The 13,052-nt window shown below is 40.7% G+C and overlaps 1 protein-coding gene and 1 long non-coding RNA gene across 10 annotated transcripts in view; one reads left to right on the top strand and one right to left on the bottom strand.

The window, feature by feature from the left end:
- Window positions 1-10,869, bottom strand: part of LOC106504492 (uncharacterized) — a 31,065-nt gene extending 20,196 nt beyond the window's left edge. The window contains exon 1 of one of the 2 annotated variants that reach the window (XR_002345974.2): window positions 10,754-10,869. This is a non-coding gene — a long non-coding RNA (uncharacterized LOC106504492). The remainder of the gene's footprint in view (window positions 1-10,753) is intronic. The other variant, XR_014809324.1, reaches the window with a different exon arrangement.
- The window catches only part of LOC106504493 (uncharacterized), a 759,489-nt gene that overhangs the window by 124,265 nt on the left and 622,172 nt on the right, over window positions 1-13,052 (top strand). The window lies entirely within an intron of this gene.

Here is a 13,052-nt window from a genome sequence, read left to right as displayed (position 1 = left end):
ATTGGGGGTATCTCAGGTCTGTCTTTGCTGTGTCCATCTTGCCAGTGGCCCCTGCATGCCCAGGAGTAAGTCAATAAGCAGGAACAAGTTGAAAGTTAACAAGTGGGTCTCCATGATTTGGGGTGATCTTGCTTGGCCTCCCCTTTTGGGGTCCTGCTCATCTTTCCTATTGGAGGACTTCAAGCCAGGGCAGCTTGAACTAGGTGGGGCAAGTGTGATGAAGGCATTGCTTGCTTCCTTCATTCATTGGTTCCTCTCATCCCTGGACTTGCCTTGTTGGATGTCTCTGGGCCACTGGCTACTACTTTCATTTCTTTTTTCCTTTGGGCGCCCTATTCAGAGAAGGATTTTGAGAAGGAACCCAGGGTCCAGAAGGAGCTAACACTACCCCTAATATGGCCTGCTACGAAATTATCAGTATGATCAGAGCAAATCGGGGAGAAATCCACTCCCTCCTCCCAATGACCTCCCTTGGCCCCTGGCTCCTGTCTGCTCAGCTGTGTGATCAAAAAGGGACTTTGGCAACAAGATAGCAGTGGGGGGAGGTTTGCTTCTCGTTGTTTTTAAGGTGATCTGCTATGAAGGAATCGGCTTAATGAGTGGTTTGCTTCCTTTGGGAAAAAAAGCACCATCTGGGTTTAGATTTCATATTTACTATTTTAAACCCATTCAATTAGACCCCTGGGGTTTCCCAGGCCTGCTTGTGGGAGTTTCTCTCCAAGCGTCCCTTCCCTTTTTTCCCAAACCCTAGGACAAATGTTTGTTTTTCTCACATATTCATCACGGCCCACGGCCTTCAGAAAGGACTACAGAGCCTGGCAGTGGCCTGGGAACCGGTGCCTGGCTAGGGAGCATTTAGCTGAGGACAGAGCTTGGCAGGCTTGCTTCCTGCCCCACGCAGGCCTTCACCATGGAAAGCTGAGGGAGGGAGGGTCTTGGCACATTTGCAGAGCCCACTGGAAGCTCTCAATTTTGAGAGGGAAAGGGACTTTCTCATGGGTTTCCTGCTCCCAGTGTATCAATCAGCCTCAGAGAAACACAAGAAGTGGTTTCCTAGCAGGAATCGTGATTACAAAGGCCCCCGGCTCCCTTTGTACCTTTTGTTCCTGCTGGCGCCTTGGTCAGAATTTGGGGGCTGCTCCAGCTAGCCTTTGCTGGCCTGGGTCTGCTGATCCTGGAAATCAGGGTGAAGGAAAAGAAAAAGATGTCCGGAGGAGCCCAGAGGGGATATGCCCCTCTCTCTGTTGTAGGAGGGATGGTTTTTGCAAATCTCCGAGCTGCTGGTTCTTGACAAGTCAACAGGGAATGACCAGACCTATCTTGTGGGGATGTGATATTTGAGTAAGGTGTCACAACCTGCTTGCCACTTAGTTGGTACTCCTTAAATTACTCCCTGCCTGTACTTCCCCCCTCCTGCTTTGCTTGGAGGGTAGAACCCACATCTAATGTCATTTAAATATGATTTTTGACATGGTAGTTGGAGCAGGGGAATGACAGCAGAAAACAGGAGGAAAAAAGTAATTTCATATTCCACCTCCCCCTTCTCTTATCCCCCTCCTCCCCAAAAAACTTGTTTAACGCTGCATGCATTATTGGGCAGAAAATGCACAACTGTGGCTGGTTACTGCATTTTGTTTGTTTTTTGTTTTTGTTTTTTTTGCCTGAAGCCAACTTCTGATGGAACCCCCACCCTGCTGGTCTTCTGTTTTGCTCGGCTGAGCTGTGGGATGTGGGCTTAAAGGACCCTTGCCAAAGTGGAGAGTTTTATCTGGCTTCCTGACAGCTGTGAGAAATCCTGATTGACAATAAGAGAGCTTCTAAGCAGGGAGCTGGGAGGACAGACGGCACGATGTGAAGGGGTCTTAAAGTGGGAGACAGGTCCCCACATGTCAGTTTTGAGAAGCACTATTGATTTCATATAGATTTCAATCCTACATTGGAAAGGAGCGCTTCTTAACTGCGGGAATGAAAGGTATACTTCTGTAATATGGGATTGAAAAATATGTAAGGCTCTAGTGAAGGACAGTTGCTCCAGGGCAGAGAATGGTTTGTATAAAAATGATGACCCAACTGCCCAGTAGAATATACAGACTTAACGCTAATAAGAATAATTGAATTTATAGCAATAGCTGTGTGCTGTGAATGGCTTTTGGAAGCCAGCAGCTTCTGGGGAAGAGATGCAAAGGTTTCTAATATGCAAATGAAGTTGGGTATGAAGCCCCCAGGATAAAAAAAAATCACATGAATCTCATTCATCATTTTATTAGCAGGTGGGTTCCTAGGCTGATTTTGAGTTTTCATCAGTGTGCAAATTAATTAAGCTCTTAAAAGGTGATGCAGAAGCATGCACAGGCATCTTTGGCCTCCTTTGACAAGGAGAATGCTGCTTTGGGTCTAATTGTTAGAACAATTATTTTTTCTCCTGCAAATCATTGGCAGCAAATTCAGCACCATGCATTGGTGTGCTTTTAATTAACCACTGAGGATGGGGGCTACATGGGATAGATTTTTATGAAATATCTTGGTATGTGTATGTGTAAAAATACCTATTAATCCTTCCCAGCTATGTTCATTTATTTTAAACAAATTATGGTGGCCAGATATAGGTTTGGGGCTTGGGAGCATCAGTGAGGGCTATTACTTTCATGATATGTGGATTTCACCTTCATTTGTCTGAGTGATGTGAAAAACATCAACTTTTTTCAATCTGCATTTGTTGCCTGCAAGCCAGGTTTTTGTGGGCATTGTTGTAATAATCAGCATTAGCAAGGCATTTTGAAATATTGGCTGAGGGCCAAAACAGAGCACTAGAAGAAAATTAATCTATTCTGTGAAAATGAAAACCATTTGGGCTAAGATGCAAGTGGTGTGTTATTAAGTGAAAACAATACAGGTGGCAAAACCAGAATGTCTTTCATTCATTCAGAGAGTCCTTCTTTCATTTGGTGAATTCTTGGTGGCGCCTAACATGTGCCAAACTTCGAGAATTTAGAGTACATTGCTATCTCGGAAAGAGCTGGATACGTATAATTGGACGTATGGCTGGGAAACTGAAGCGCAAGGCGCAGTGAAAGAAGACCTTAATTAAGAGGGGTGGAGGTGGATGGAAAAGGGGTCCCTTGATGAGTAGGAGGAATGAACTAGATGAAGTGTGGGCGTGCATGCTGGTGGTGATGGCAGTGATGAAGTGGAAATAGCGTATTGAGACCCTGAGGTGGAAAGGTGATTATTACATACGATAATTTGTCAAGACTTCTCTAACAGAGTACGTAGACTGGGTGGCTTAAACAATAGATATTTACTGTCTCACAGTTCTGGAGAGTAAAAAAATCTGAGATTAAGAAAAAAATCTGAAGAGTTCCCATTGTGGCTCAGTGGTTAATGAATCTGACTAGGGAACCATGAGGTTGAGGGTTTGCTCCCTGGCCTCGCTGAGTGGGTTCAGGATCCAGCGTTGCTGTGAGCTGTGGTGTAGGTTGCAGATGTGGCTCAGATCCCTTGTTGCTATGGCTCTGGTGTAGGCCAGTGTCTACAACTCTGATTAGACCCCTAGCCTGGGAACCTCCATATGCCGCCAGTGCGGCCCTAGAAAAAAGACAAAAAAAAAAAAAAAAAAAAGAAAGAAAGAAAGAAAAAAATCTGAGACCAAGATGTTGGCAGGCTTGGTTTCTTCTCAACCTCTCTCCCTGGCTTGCAGATGGCCACCTTCTCTGTGGTCACAGTGATTTTCCCCTCTGCTTGACTATGTCTTAATCTGTCCTCATAAGAACACTGGTCCTATTGCATTAGGGCCACCCTCATGATCCCATCTTAACTTAATTACCTCTTGTTTGTTTGTTTGTTTGTTTTTGCTGTGTCCACAGCATATGGAAGTTCCCAGGCAGGGGGTTGAACTCATGCCTCAACAGCGACCTAAGCTGCTGCAGAGCCAGTGCCAGATCCTTAACCCACTGAGCCACAGTGGGGACTCTTACTTAATTATTTCTTAAAAGACTTTGCCCCCAAATATGGTTATGTCCTGAGTTACTTGGAAGTAGCACTTCAACATATGAATTTGTGGGGGACACAATTCAACCCAGAACATTCTATGATGAAAATGAATGCAAATTTCCAAGATTCAATTTGTGTGTTAATAACAAAGATAATTTGTTATTATCTTTGAGAGGTTACAGAGTTTAAAGAAATTTAATCTTACTCACTACTAATTATTATAAATGGGTTGCAACCCTAACCCTACAGGAGAAAGACTAGAGAGAGAGTCAGATGAAGCCCTCAGCTTACTCAGGGAAAAACAAATTTTGATAAATAGATTAATAAAGTGAAAATCCTCTTTATAATTCAAAGAATAGAAGTGGTGGTTGCACAACATTTTGAATGCAGTAAATGCCACTGAATTGTTCACTTTAAAGTGGCTAACTTGACTTCACCAAAAATGAACAACAACAACAAAAAAATCAAAAAGTTTAAAGTAGCCACTGGTAGAATTTTTGAAATGATAAAGTTCACAAATTTTAGAATAGATTAAGAAAAAAAGTGGACCATAAACACAAATAAAAGAAAAAAGATACAGCATGAAGAAAACCTTTCAGCTCAAATACACAAAATGGTGTAGAGGCATGAGACAACTATAAGCCAAGACAATAAGTATATATAATTGAAATAAAACAGTTGAGTTGCATTTTGTTAACCTAGAGTATTAAAATAAAATGTGGTGAGATTGAAAATAAAATAACAAACTAAGATTGAAAAGGCAATATGGACTGAAAGGAGAAAGGGCTGATAGAGTTACTTTCAAAAAAATAATCTTCCAGGCAAAAAACATTAAGCGGAAAACAGGGAGTTATTTCATATGGCTAAGTTGTATATTCTACAACCTATGTTCTTTCTGTGTGTGGACAATATTCCAGTTACTGTGCTAGGCACTTGTCATGCATTGTTCTCAAAAGTCCTTTGAGGCATGTGTTGTTATTTTCATCCCCATTTCAGAGGAAAGGAGGCAGAGGATTAGAGAATCTGACAAGTAATCACAGATGGACTAAGAATCTGCACGCAAAATCTGAGGCTTCCCCCCCAACACACACCCTGCTTCCAGCACCCAAAAGCCCAACAGAACATTATCAATCAAATGTTGTTTGCAATACAAGAGGTTAATGCTAAACTAGTATAAAGGTTTTAGCAATCTTTATCAACTTTTGTCAGAAGTGATTAAAAGCTATATTGCCACAAAGAAAATATCAACAGCTTCCCAACTTATTGTGGAAATTTTTACAGGCCATTTTTTTCTAACTCCAATGCTATAATAATTAAAATCAATGATAAAAGTTAAACAAAATATCTATCCAATCACTTCAGAAAGAAAAAATTCCAAAACCTCTCCAAAATGCAAACACATTAAAAAATTGAAATATAGTTAATGTACAACATTGTTAAAAATTTTTTAACACATTAAAATTGAAATATAGTTAATATGCAATATTATGTTAGTTTTAGGTGATTTGACATTTGCATACATCATGAAACGATCACATGTAAAATTATCGTTATGTTATTGACCATATTCCTCATGCTATATATTATATCTCTGTTGGGTCTTTATGCAACCGGAGCCAAACTCATTTTCTTAATCATTTATTTGAAAATTAATAAAAAGGGAATACTTATATCAAAACATGAAATGTGGCTAAAGTTGTCCTTAAAGGCAAAGTGATAATAGCAAATGATTTCACTTTTTAAAAAGAAGGAATAGAAATTAAATGGATGATAAAGTCATTTCAAGAAAATAGGTTGAAAGAAAAACAAGAATGCAAGCCACATATTGGAAAAGAAATAATAATCGAATCAGAAATTCTGATTTAGGAGTTCCTGTCCTGGCTCAGTGGTTAACGAATCTGACTAGGAACCATGAGGCTGCAGGTTCGATCCCTGGCCTCGCTCAGTGGGTTAAGGATCTGGCGTTGCTGTGAGCTGTGGTGTAGGTTGCAGACTCGGCTCGGATTCCGCATTGCGGTGGCTGTGGCATAGGCTGGCGAGTATGGCTCAGATTCAACCCCTAGCCGGGGAACCCCCATATGCCTCGGGAGCGGCCCAAGAAATGGGAAAAAAAAAAAAAGGAAATTCTGATTTAGAATGGAGTGAATTTTCCTCGTGTAACTGATTAATAGATATGAGAGAAGATTTTCTGGTTGAATTTCTAGAACACTTAACAAAAAAGTGAAAACAAGGACCTACTGTACAATGCAGGGATCTATATTCAAAATATTGTAATAACCAGTGGAAAGTGTCTGAAAAAGAATATCTATATAGGAGTTCCCGTCGTGGCGCAGTGGTTAACGAATCCGACTAGGAACCATGAGGTTGCGGGTTCGGTCCCTGCCCTTGCTCAGCGGGTTAACAATCCGGCGTTGCCGTGAGCTGTGGTGTAGGTTGTAGACGTGGCTCGGATCCTGCGTTGCTGTGGCTCTGGCGTAGGCCGGTGGCTACAGCTCCGATTCGAACTTCCATATGCCGCGGGAGCTGCCCAAAGAAACAGCAAAAAAAAAAAAAAACAAAACAAAAAAAACTGTATAAAACCGAATCATTTTTCTGTACAGGTGAAATTAATATATTGTAGGTCAAATGTACTTCAATAAAATACTGATTAGAATGCCTAGATTTATTAAAATGTAATACAAATTTTGTTTCTCTCCTTTCCTAATAATGCTGTATGGTATTAGAACTCTTTAATTACATTGACATCATGTCCACCTTTTTTAAAACTTTTTTTTTTTGCATTTCAATTAAACATATATTCTTTTTTTTTTTTTTTTTTTTTTTGGTTATTTCTTGGGCCGCTCCCGCGGCATATGGAGGTTCCCAGGCTAGGGGTCGAATCGGAGATGCAGCCGCCAGCCTACGCCAGAGCCACAGCAACGCGGGATCCGAGCCGCGTCTGCAATCTACACCACAGCTCACGGCAACGCCACGCCGGATCGTTAACCCACTGAGCAAGGGCAGGGACCGAACCCGCAACCTCATGGTTCCTAGTCGGATTCGTTAACCACTGTGCCACGACGGGAACTCCAAAACATATATTCTAAATAGCAAAAAGGAGAAAAATTTAGAAAAGTAAGCAGCTATAATTACAGACAAAGTGAATTTTACAATTATAAGAGAATAAATACTAAGGAAAAAATGGAACATTTCAATAACATAGATGTTTTACTGGGAAAATTCAAAATTTATCTAAGAATAAAAACTTCAAACAAATCAATGTACATGGAAGAAATGTAAAAATAGTTAAAGAATTTTATTTTAAAATTTATCCTAGGGCCAGACAAATTTCTGTTGTTATTTTTAACTTTTAAGGAAGAAGTCATTTCCATGCTGAAAAAACCATGGAAAAAAACTCCAATTTTATAAAGCTGGCTTAATCCTGATCTTAAAATTTCACTGATAGCACAAATAGGAAAATTATAAATGTATATGCTCCATGCTGTGGATGCAAAATTTGAAACCATGAAGGTTAAATTCAAAACTGAGGTTTAGGAGTTCCCGTCGTGGCGCAGTGGTTAACGAATCCGACTAGGAACCATGAGGTTGCGGGTTCGGTCCCTGCCCTTGCTCAGTGGGTTAACCATCCGGCGTTGCCGTGAGCTGTGGTGTAGGTTGCAGACGCGGCTCGGATCCCGCGTTGCTGTGGCTCTGGCGTAGGCCGGTGGCTACAGCTCCGATTCAACCCCTAGCCTGGGAACCTCCATATGCCGCGGGATCGGCCCAAGAAATAGCAACAACAACAACAACAACAACAAAAAAAAACAAAAAACAAAAAAAAACTGAGGTTTATATAAAGGATTCAAGGGCAGTTTTGTGTGAGGGAAATTTTCTGATTGGCCATGCCATGAGAGCCAAAACAACTTGATAATATCAATTAATACTGAAACATGACTGATAAAACTCAACACACACACTTATGATTTTAGAAGACTATTCTCATGAAATGTGCTAAGATTCATAGCTTTGCCATATATAAGCAGTTGAGCAATACTGAAAACGTAATAGGGAAAGCACTTAAACTAGCGCAAAGATCACCTAATGCCTAGGAATAATGCTACCAAGAAATACATAGAAGCTTTATGATGCAAACTTCCAAATTTTATTAAAAGGTATTAAATAAGATTCAAATAATGGAAGATATATCATTCTATATAACTTAATGACATGATGTTACTTTGTTTCAAGTGAATTTATAAGCTTCAGAAATCTCAGTAATTTTTTTGGAGGAATTTGATAATATAACAGGCTATGAGGGAGATAGGAATCACAGAAAGATCACGACCAGATATGAAAAATGTATAAAACTACAATAATCATACCAGTAGACCTATTAGTGCTAGACTGAATGGCTAGTCTTTAAGCTCACATCTACGTAAGCGCTTAGTGTATAAACAAGGGCACATCACACATTGGGAAATGGATGAAATCTTTCAAGTAGTATGGATTCTTTGTGAGAAAATCAAGTCAGAGCTGCTTCTGACTGCAAACACCAAAATAAATTCCAGACAGATCGAGATTTGGATGCAAAAATATTCTACGGCGTTAGTAACCAAGCAATGCAAATTAAAATGAAATGATACTTTCTTTTTGTGTTATATTGGCAAAGATATTAAAAAAAAAAAAAAACCACTTGATTTTGGGAGAGTGTGGTAAGGAAAGCCCATCACAGATTCTGACCTAAATTTAAAATAATTCAGCTCTTCTCAAAAGTGATATTGGAAACCTCTAAAAAGTTCAAATCTTACATATTCCATATCTTGGTATCTCCCTGGGGAAAGATAGATAAGGAGACAAAGATTTACATACAAGTATTTTTTTTTTAGTCGTATTTGTAGGAATGTCCTATAACTGGAAAGTTGTTATAATATTTCATCCTAGGGACTATATGATAAAGTCAATGAATGAAAAATTTAAAGGCTATCTTATAACATAAAAAGATACTTGTAATGTTAAACAAAAAAGATGATACAAACTACATGTACATATATACATAAATAAAACAAACAATTTTATTAAAAATATAAAAAATTATAAAAAAACACAGGAAAATGTTAGCAATGGCCATCTCTATGTGTGAGATTATAGAGATTTTTATAGTAATTATATTTTCTAAATTTTATAAATTGAAAGTGCAGTCATTTTATGAATAGAAAAGGAATTATTTTAAAAAGCCATCAAATAATATAATAAAAAAGTGAAGTAAAAAACTGTGGAAGAAGCAGAAATAAATCTTTAATTTTTCACACATGTGGAAGAAATTTGAAACCATGAAAGAAGTGGAAAGATTATGAATACAATTATTCACAGATTTAATACTCATAAATTAAAAGCTAATTGTCTAAACATCAAAACCAAATTAAAATGCTATCATTAGGCTGAAAAAGTATTTGCAGTAAAATTGATAAGACTGCAATAAATTAAAAAAAAATCTGACTCATCTTTAAATATAGAACAGTCATACTAACAGGTAATATTAAAAAATGTTTAATAAACATAAGGAAAATGTTCTAAGAAATTACATACACATTAAACTACATGAAAGTATTATATCTGTAAATATTTACAGCTATGGCAAACATTTACATCGTATTAAATGATAACAAAAGCTCTATTTGAGAGTTCCCAATGTGACTCACTGGACTACGAACCTGACTAGTATCCATGAGGATGTGGGTTCCATCCCTGGCCTTGCTCAGTGGGGAGGGATCCCGTGTTGCCGTGAGCTGTGGTGCAGGTTGCAGACGTACAGACATCTCCCACTACACTTCAGTTATCTCTTAGTGAAAATCTAAAGTTCTGAACAAAAATGCTAATCAGAAAGTTAGAATGGGTAACAGATCAACTCCAAATTCCAACCTATCTCATTATATGTACTTATAGTTTGTATCATCTTTTTTGTTTAACATTACAAGTATCTTTTTATAAGATAGCCTTTAAATTTTTCATTCTTTGACTATCATATAGTCCCTAGGATGTTCAATCCCTGGCCTCGCTCACTGGTTTAAGGATCTGGCATTGCTGCCTGGAGTGAAGGTTGCAGATGTGGCTTGGATCTGGAGTTGCTGTGGCTGTGGCATAGGCTGGCAGCTGCAGCTCCGATTTGGCTCCTAGCCTGGGAGCTTCCATATGCTGCAGGTGTGGCCATAAAAAGAAAAAAAAAGTGTTAGCGATGACTGGATAAAGAAGATGCGTACATACACACAATGGAATGTTATTCAGCCATGAAAAAGAATGAAATAATGCCATTTGCAGCAACATGGGTGGACCTAGAGATTATCATACTTAGTGAAGTAAGTCAGAAAAAGACAAATACCATGTGATATCACTTATATGTGGAATGGAATCTAAAATATGACACAAATGAATTTATTTATGAAATTGAAATCAACTCACAGACATAGAAAACAAACTTGTGGTTACCAAAGGGGTATAGCACAGGGAACTATATTCAAAATCCTGGTTGCTTAGATGTCTCATGGAGAATAAGGCAAATGGCTTGCTTTAATCATCTATGGGTAGGGGAGAGTCACAGTTTGAGACTGACTCACAAATATAGGAGGTTGGGAGGTCCTCTCTTGTGACACGTGACCTCAGACCTGGGTGCTGGGCTGCCTTTCAGAAGTTCACAGGTTAAATTTCCTCTCAGATGGTTCTGAGCAAAGGATGATGATTCTGGGGGCCAGGAGAGGTGAGTCTAGTAGAAATTATAACAAATACTTACCCAGTGTCTTGGTACCTACTGAGTCAGGAGGTCTGCTGAGAAAGGATGAGTCAGAGGAGGTAACCACTGCCCTGCTCGTCAGTTTCTGCAGTCCTGGGGATTTAGAAATTCTATTTGAAAAGCCTTGCTGTGACATTCAGTGAGAAAGTCCAGAAGAGCAGGATCCAGGCCTGGTTGGCTGGCGGGGAAGCCAGGTTCCCATGGGTTTTCATAACAATGCTGGCAGGCACCTGGGCCTCCTGGTGAAACTCGCTTATTGTGTAAGCGCATGTGGGTGGCGGGGCACTGCAAGAAGCTGCAGCTGTGGTGTGCACGCACGGTATGCTTCTCCTTGCCAGGCCTGAGTCATCACTTGAAATCATCAGAGGCAACCCAGGGGTCCAAAAGGCACAGGCTGTGGCACAGTCCTGTCTAAGTCATTGCTGCCCGCTGAGATCCTGTGAATTTTAAAGAAGGAGGACTCTGTGGGAGGGCCAAACGGGGGGGGGAGCGGGGGGGGCTGGTCAGGAGGCCACTTGTCATTTTGAGCACCGGAAGACATGTCACTCTCCTAGGGACACAGAAGGCCAACTCTTTGGGTGGAAATCTAACTTGATTTTTTTTTTTTTTTTTTTTGTCTTTTTGTCTTTGTTGTTGTTGTTGTTGTTGTTATTATTGTTGCTATTTCTTGGGCCGCTCCCGAGGCATATGGAGGTTCCCAGGCTAGGGGTTGAATCGGAGCTGTAGCCACTGGCCTACTCCAGAGCCACAGCAACGCAGGATCCGAGCCGCGTCTGCAACCTACACCACAGCTCACGGCAACGCCGGATGGTTAACCCACTGAGCAAGGGCAGGGACCGAACCCGCAACCTCATGGTTCCTAGTCGGATTCGTTAACCACTGCGCCACGACGGGAACTCCTAACTTGATTTTTAAGATGAAAATTTCAAGTTTAAGCCAAGATGGCAAAGAATCATCTTTTTTGGAGTTCCCATCGTGGCTCAGCATGTTCCGACTAGTATCCATGAGGATGCTGGTTTGATCTCTGGTCTCACTGAGTGGGTTAAGGATCTGGCATTGTCATGAGATTAAGTGTAGGTTGCAGACATGGCTCTGATCCCGAGTTGCTGTGGTGGTGGTGGTGTGGGCCGGCAGCTGCAGCTCTGATTTGACCTCTAGCTCGGGAATCTCCGTATGCCATAGGTGAGGCCCTAAAAGGACAAAAAAAAAAAAAAAAAAAAAAAAAAAGAATTGTCTTTGTAGCTCTAGCTGGTCCCCCACATTCTATGTGTTGTGTCTATGCTTGGTTTAGAGATCGATGACTCCAAATCTAATGGCAGGATGGGGCCCCAAGCTGCCATCCGGTGAATCTGAGAGTCTCTGGCTAGCCCAGCTCCCAGAGTGCCAGCCAAATTTGCAGAGAAGCCTTGCTTGGCAGTGATTTCTGATAGGTCCTGAGATGTGAGACTGATGTTTAAACTCAGTTTTTCTTATGATTGTTGAAAGCCTTTATCACTTATCTTGCCCTTAATGGAAAACAAAGGAGTCTTTTAAGATTGCTTATCCCGTATTTTATTTCCCTGGAGAATTGAATCCAACTTTGATCCCCCCATTTCCTACTTTTGGTAGACAGGGTTTTAATTCTCCGCCACTAGTCTTGGGATGGGACACCCTCCTTCACTCAGAGTCACCTCATTTTCCTCCCAATGTTCATCACTTTCAGAGGAGAAAAATCTGCCCATAGTGAGTCTGCTTGCCTGGTACCTCAGGTACCCCTTCTCATGAAAACACAACTGGGAAGCAGGGTCGATTTGCTTTCCTGCCTGGTTTTCATCCAATTTGATCTGATTTCCTCAGGCTTGGGGAAGAGGGGTAGTCCTTGTTTATTTTATTGTGGGTCTGGTCTTCCCTTTGGGCTTTTCCCCTCCAATCAGAAGGGTCTTAGTTGTGTTTCCATATACTCCAGATGTCTGTGTCAGACCCCAACTGACCATGCTGCTGGGCTGATGATGAGAACGCAGGCAGGCACCTCCCTGTGGCCACGAGGACTTAGACACGCCAGCCTTCTTAACTCCAGCCTCCCATTCCTGAGTCCCTGATATTCAGCGGGAGTATGTTAGGATCTCCGGGGCTCACTCCAAAATGACTCTAGCTGGAAAAAAAATGTCTACTTTCCCCCCATAATATGATCTTGCAAATGAACTCATTGATCTCTTTCTTCTGCAGCTGGAAAGTTGGTATTTGTTTTTGGCTGCATTCACTGAGATGTGAACTATCCCAGAATTAATTTAGCCTGCCTGTTCAGCATCACTCAGTCTGG

This window comes from Sus scrofa, chromosome 7, assembly GCF_054392235.1.
Source record: "Sus scrofa isolate SSC_HxYL_T2T_F1_AM1 chromosome 7, Sscrofa_HxYL_maternal_Yorkshire_Landrace_v2.0, whole genome shotgun sequence".
NCBI classification, from domain to species: domain Eukaryota; kingdom Metazoa; phylum Chordata; class Mammalia; order Artiodactyla; family Suidae; genus Sus; species Sus scrofa.
This window is presented reverse-complemented; position numbering and strand designations above follow the sequence as displayed.